At 41.0% G+C, this 6,000-nt stretch overlaps 7 non-coding genes across 7 annotated transcripts; all 7 read right to left on the bottom strand.

Moving 5' to 3' along the window:
- Window position 1: 1 nt before the first annotated feature.
- trnag-ucc lies at window positions 2-73 on the bottom strand. The gene has a single exon. It is a non-coding gene; the product is annotated as a tRNA-Gly (tRNA).
- A 998-nt stretch (window positions 74-1,071) lies between these two features.
- On the bottom strand, window positions 1,072-1,143 carry trnag-ucc. The gene has a single exon. It is a non-coding gene; the product is annotated as a tRNA-Gly (tRNA).
- An 825-nt stretch (window positions 1,144-1,968) lies between these two features.
- trnag-ucc lies at window positions 1,969-2,040 on the bottom strand. The gene has a single exon. It is a non-coding gene; the product is annotated as a tRNA-Gly (tRNA).
- A 227-nt stretch (window positions 2,041-2,267) lies between these two features.
- trnag-ucc lies at window positions 2,268-2,339 on the bottom strand. The gene has a single exon. It is a non-coding gene; the product is annotated as a tRNA-Gly (tRNA).
- Window positions 2,340-2,927: 588 nt separating this feature from the next.
- On the bottom strand, window positions 2,928-2,999 carry trnag-ucc. The gene has a single exon. It is a non-coding gene; the product is annotated as a tRNA-Gly (tRNA).
- Window positions 3,000-5,595: 2,596 nt separating this feature from the next.
- trnaa-ugc lies at window positions 5,596-5,667 on the bottom strand. Its single transcript has one exon. It is a non-coding gene; the product is annotated as a tRNA-Ala (tRNA).
- Window positions 5,668-5,748: 81 nt separating this feature from the next.
- On the bottom strand, window positions 5,749-5,830 carry trnas-aga. The gene has a single exon. It is a non-coding gene; the product is annotated as a tRNA-Ser (tRNA).
- Between the last annotated feature and the right edge of the window lie 170 nt (window positions 5,831-6,000).

The following is a 6,000-nucleotide window of genomic DNA, read 5'->3' as shown; positions in this document are numbered from 1 at the left end:
CTGCGATGGCCGGGAATCGAACCCGGGTCAACTGCTTGGAAGGCAGCTATGCTCACCACTATACCACCATCGCTTGGAAAAGAGGGAATTTTCATGGAATTTTCCTGCTGAGTCAGGAGTATACGTCAATGGAGGAATTTGGCTGGGAGAGGAGGAGGAGCTGAGGAGGAGTTATAGCTGATGCTGAACTGAACTATGAATCCTGGGATTGCTGCACAGGAGTAATTCTGAATTCAGTGTGGATATAGAATTCTTAATGGCATCGTCATGTCAGGATCCTAGGGTAGAATATCATGTGCAAGTTTATTCATTGGATGTAACTACATCCAATGGATAAATAAGGTCCGTACAACTCCTTAACACCAGCTACAGCTGGGAAACAATCACAAAGTATTTATCATGAAATATTTATGCTCTGAAACACTGTTTTATTAGAGTAAATGAAGGCAGCTCCTCTGTCTGTGATCAAAGACACATCAAACTGTGTGTCAGAAACAGCAGGTCAGAGTTCATACAGTAACGCTGAGGGTTTCCTACATGGAGCTGGTTTAAAAGTCAACACAGACACACAACATCATCACCTTGTCAGCAGGATTCAAACCAAACATGATGCTGTAAAATCATCATTTTGACAGTTATTGCAAATTTCTACTGGAGGGTCAGGTTACATCTTTGCTGCTTAATTTCCCTCAATTTATGCAGTTTCCACCTTTATTTAGATGGTAGATGAATTTCTAAAGTGAATGGTGTAATTATCCTGTTTATTTTATAATCATGAGCTGTCATGTCATCCTTGTCTTTTATTTACCAGTTCCTAATAGCTGGGAGAGAAGCAGACATGCTTGCTGTTGGCAGGATTCGAACATGCATGCGGGGGAGACTCCAATGGATTTAAAGTCCATCGTCTTTACCACTCAGCCACAACTAATACACAGCTACTCCTACTTCATGTTGTCAACTACATGCACATGGAAGAAATATTGTGCACACAAATCATGAATGAGAAAAGTTATTATGCATTTTAATGTCTATAGGCCAACGTCTCCATCTCAAACAAAACTAAAATACAACTGCGATGGCCGGGAATCGAACCCGGGTCAACTGCTTGGAAGGCAGCTATGCTCACCACTATACCACCATCGCTTGGAAAAGAGGGAATTTTCATGGAATTTTCCTGCTGAGTCAGGAGTATACGTCAATGGAGGAATTTGGCTGGGAGAGGAGGAGGAGCTGAGGAGGAGTTATAGCTGATGCTGAACTGAACTATCAATCCTGGGATTGCTGCACAGGAGTAATTCTGCATTCAGTGTGGATCTAGAATTCTTAATGGCATCGTCATGTCAGGATCCTAGGGTAGAATATCATGTGCAAGTTTATGCTCTGAAACACTGTTTTATTGGAGTAAATGAAGGCAGCTCCTCTGTCTGTGATCAAAGACACATCAAACTGTGTGTCAGAAACATCAGGTCAGAGTTCATACAGTAACGGTGAGGGTTTCCTACATGGAGCTGGTTTAAAAGTCAACACAGACACACGACATCTTCACCTTGCGAGTAGGATTCAAAACAAATGTGTTGTGAAATTTTCATTTTGACAGTTATTGCAAGTTTCTACTGACATGTGGAGGGTCAAGTTGCGTCTTTGCTGCTTAATTTCTCTGTGTACACCTTCACTGAGCTATCATGCAATCCTGTGACTTTTGTACAGCTCTCAGTAGCTGTGAGAGGAGCCAATGTTCTGATTGCTGGCAGGATTTGAACATGCATGCCAGGAAGACCCCAATGGATTTCAAGTCCGTCACCTTAACCACTCAGCCACAACAACTTCACAGCTACGTCTACTTCATGTTGTGGACTACATGCACATGGAAGAAATATTGTGCACACAAATCATGAATGAGAAAAGTTTATTTTGCATTTTAATGTCTATAGGCCAACGTCTCCATCTCAAACAAAACTAAAATACAAATGCGATGGCCGGGAATCGAACCCGGGTCAACTGCTTGGAAGGCAGCTATGCTCACCACTATACCACCATCGCTTGGAAAAGAGGGAATTTTCATGGAATTTTCCTGCTGAGTCAGGAGTATACGTCAATGGAGGAATTTGGCTGGGAGAGGAGGAAGTTTGACATTGAAATTGTGAAGTGAGTGTGTCTGTATATGGTATTGTGCTCCACAAGTCTCAGTGGTGTGTGTTAGTAGAGAACAGTGTACAGAGACATATATTTCTGACATAAAATCCAAGAGTTAGACACTAAAATGGAACTGCGATGGCCGGGAATCGAACCCGGGTCAACTGCTTGGAAGGCAGCTATGCTCACCACTATACCACCATCGCTCAGAGAAAGAGGGAATTTTCATGGAAAGTCTGGTGAGTCAGGAGTATACGTCACTGGAGGATTTGGCTGGAAGAAGAGGAGGAGAGTCAAAAATAATGAAGGAGGAGCTGAAGAGAAGAGAAAGTTTAACCCACACTGATGTGTTGAATCTATAAAAAATGTTTCTACATATCCTCAATACATGTCTACTAATGATAAAACCTGATAGATACTCGTATCAGTTCTGTTACACATGAAATTCCATTTATGTTTTAGAGTGGCTTCAGAAATCTGACAGATTTTTCTAAACCTGGACAAATAAAACCAAAAGTATCTGCATTGCTAGATACAGGATGTAAGAGAGGAGAAGTAGTTTAACATATCTATATATATCATTGTTGACATTAGAAGCTGTGCCATGAAAAAACTAAATGACTGAGGCACTAATTTTACTTTATCCTAAAGTGGTTGGGGATGCATTCATCTGCTCTGGTTCAGGTTTGAAAAGACTAGATGAGACGATGTCACTTGAGAATAACTGATAGAAACAGTTGAAAAAATATTTCCATCCCCACTGAACAAATCCATTTAGAGAGAAAACATATAACTGCGATGGCCGGGAATCGAACCCGGGTCAACTGCTTGGAAGGCAGCTATGCTCACCACTATACCACCATCGCTGTATAACTGAGGAATTTGACTGCCAACTCAGCAGCATACGTCCCTGTGAGAAGTCTAATTGGGAGAGGGGGAGGAGACTTAAAAGGAGGAGCAGAGAAGGAGAGGGGAGGTACACAAGGGAGAGAAGAAAAGAGATACAGTTTTCAACCTAAACTTGTATAAATGCTAAATGTTAAAAATAACAGTACTGCTGATATGGAACACCTCTGTCTCTACATAGTTTAAACTCTGCTTCACAGAGAGGAGAAGCCTGGAGGGTGGAAGCACACAGCTCAATGTACACCACATAAAAGATAGAGCCGTTTTCAGTGGTGTAAAAACACCAAACAGCATGTGAAAATTTCATGTCCACACGGTCATGACAAACCCTGTGGAAACCTTCTGTGATTGTGCACCTAAAAGATACCAGCAGAAATTAGCAGGATACACACTTCTTCAGTTATATTGCGCAAGTAAAGCAAACAATGCATTCTTTTTTCTCCAGCTTTTCCTTTACAGTGATGTCACCCCCTCATTCATAATGAAGTCGATGTCAAGTCGACTGAAACAGGTAGATAAACTTTCACTGGAAGAAAAAGAGTGTGAGGCAGGGATCAAAGCCAGGTGAACCATTTGGAAGGCAGCTGTGCTCGCTACACCATCACTGTGTATGAACGTTTGTGCAGGACACTCAGCAACTGTCTGGGAGAATATTCAAGGGGCTATGTTGGTGGGGGTGGGTTGCTTCAGGTAATGGTAAAACTATCGAAGAACAATATTTCAGCCCAATAGTGCAGAACTTGCAGTTTAACAGGTTGAATTTATAGGCCACAATCAACTCACTTTTTTTTATGACTTTACAAGAACGATCTGACAGTGCTACTGTAGTCACAACTCGTAGAAGGTAAAAGTCAGCCACAACAACTTGGTTTTACTGCTTTCCATAAAATTGTGGAGAAATTTTCTCAGTGATTAAGAAACACTGTTAATACTAAGTGAAGATCAAAGCTTGTGTATAGAACATTGACTGTTACACATACATGACATTTTCATGATAAGATACATGATCAACAAAGGCATTAAAATATTCTTACAGGAAGTACCAACTCTAAGTTCACTCTGAACATCCTGATTTGAGGACAGCTATAGTGAATATTTATGTTTTTATAGTATTCATATGTTTTGCGGGTAATACAATGCTTTAAAGTCATTTTTGCTTGTAAAAACATTCTGTCTTACGCAGATATGGGATCAAATTCCTAAACAGTTTCCAAAGAACTAATCATATAAGAAATCATACTTGCATTGACAAAAGGATTCATGTGCTGAAACGTCAAAATGGATTTCTAGTGGATCAGATAAAAGGGGAAGGTTTGTAGCAGCGGTCGGGAGTCAAACCCTGAGCTACTGCATGGAAGGCAGCTGTGCTCACCACTGTACAAGAATCTCTACAAAGAACAGAAGAAGCAGTTTCCCTTATGAATTAAGCAAGAGAGGAACGAAACCACAGGGGGGAGGGGCAGAGGAAACGAAAGCTCTGTAACTTCTGTTTACTCTCTGATGACTAACAGTAAGAATATGCCTGACTGTATAAACTATTTCTTCATACTCCAACATCTGCTTGAGTAGAAGCAGTTGGAATCTGGCATAATACAAAACAGAGTAAACACCAATTAAATACATTGATCACATAAGACATGTCCTCAAAACTACCAGTTGTACAGCAAGACCGGAATGAAATGTTTATGCCTGAAATACACTGCAAACTTCTAGTCAAAGCATTCACCCCTGTATTTCAGTATGAGCCATGATGGTATAAAGATAGACATGCATTGCAGGCAGGACTCAAACTTGTGCAGGAAGATCAGAGTCCAAGACTGTTTTTCAACCACACATTCAACTAGTGACCATGTGTTTTCTTACAGTCAGTTTTTTATTTTGAGGTGTGGGTATAGCACAGTACGAGGATCCACCAGCATCGTTTCATACTGCTGTATGGGAGATTTAGTGTTACCTATGAAAATGATGCATTGTGGATTGTATAACACGTGTGGCTTATGCTAGCGGAAATACTTCCAATATAATGAAACATTTAAGAAGACATCACCCCAGTGTGTCCTTTGACAGCACAAGCTAGGAGAGTTTCAGGTGGGAAAGAGCAGCTTTTTTCCCCTGCATCATTTAAACTGCCTCTCAATGTGGATTCAGAAAAATCCATAAATGAATTTTTATACAAAAATTCTAAGATTCCCATTTTTTGTTTCCAATAATTAGAAAACGTATTTAATTAAGATTAGTCAATGACGAAGTGTTTATGTTCTTAGTCAGAATTTTGTTAAGTCAAACAGTTCTTCACTTTCTTCACAGTTGTGACTACAATCTGCTGTGGAGTGTTTTGCTGTCTGATAAACCTCTAATCAGCACATGAATCTGTCAGTCACTGTCTCACTGGGGTGGACCAGTGGCCAAGTCCCCCACCCCCAATGTAAGAAACAGTGAGATTTGGAGGGTCCCCCAAAAATACAAAGTGTGTGTACTTGTTCACAATATATTCAGGTGACACTCAGGACGCATGTAAAGTTCTGACTAGTGTTTAGTTGTCAACATAATGTGTTTTGGAGATGCCGGGGATTGAACCCGGGGCCTCATACATGCAAAGCATGCGCTCTACCACTGAGCTACATCCCCTGTTGCACCACCTCATGGGGGTGCTAACCTCTCTGTCTCCAACAGAACAATATAGAGTAAAGAAGTCTCAAAATTGTACATCGTTGTCGGCAGGATTCGAACCTGCGCGGGGAGACCCCAATGGATTTCTAGTCCATCGCCTTAACCACTCGGCCACGACAACAAGCTCGATGAGGAGCTGATGTTGAGGTGTGCGGTGCGTACTTTTACCCATTGCTGTATGTTTACCTATAATGCACCATGTTGTCATCGCTCATCATATATCTCATCTGATGTCTTTATCAGATATCAAACAAAGAGAAGCAAAGCATTCTTAAAACTCAGAAGCTAGTA

This window comes from Seriola dumerili, unplaced genomic scaffold (genome assembly GCF_002260705.1).
Source record: "Seriola dumerili isolate Sdu_G_001 unplaced genomic scaffold, Sdu_1.0 BDQW01000216.1, whole genome shotgun sequence".
Taxonomy (NCBI): domain Eukaryota; kingdom Metazoa; phylum Chordata; class Actinopteri; order Carangiformes; family Carangidae; genus Seriola; species Seriola dumerili.
The sequence above is the reverse complement of the archived record's forward strand: the minus strand, read 5'-3'. Positions and strand labels throughout refer to the sequence as shown.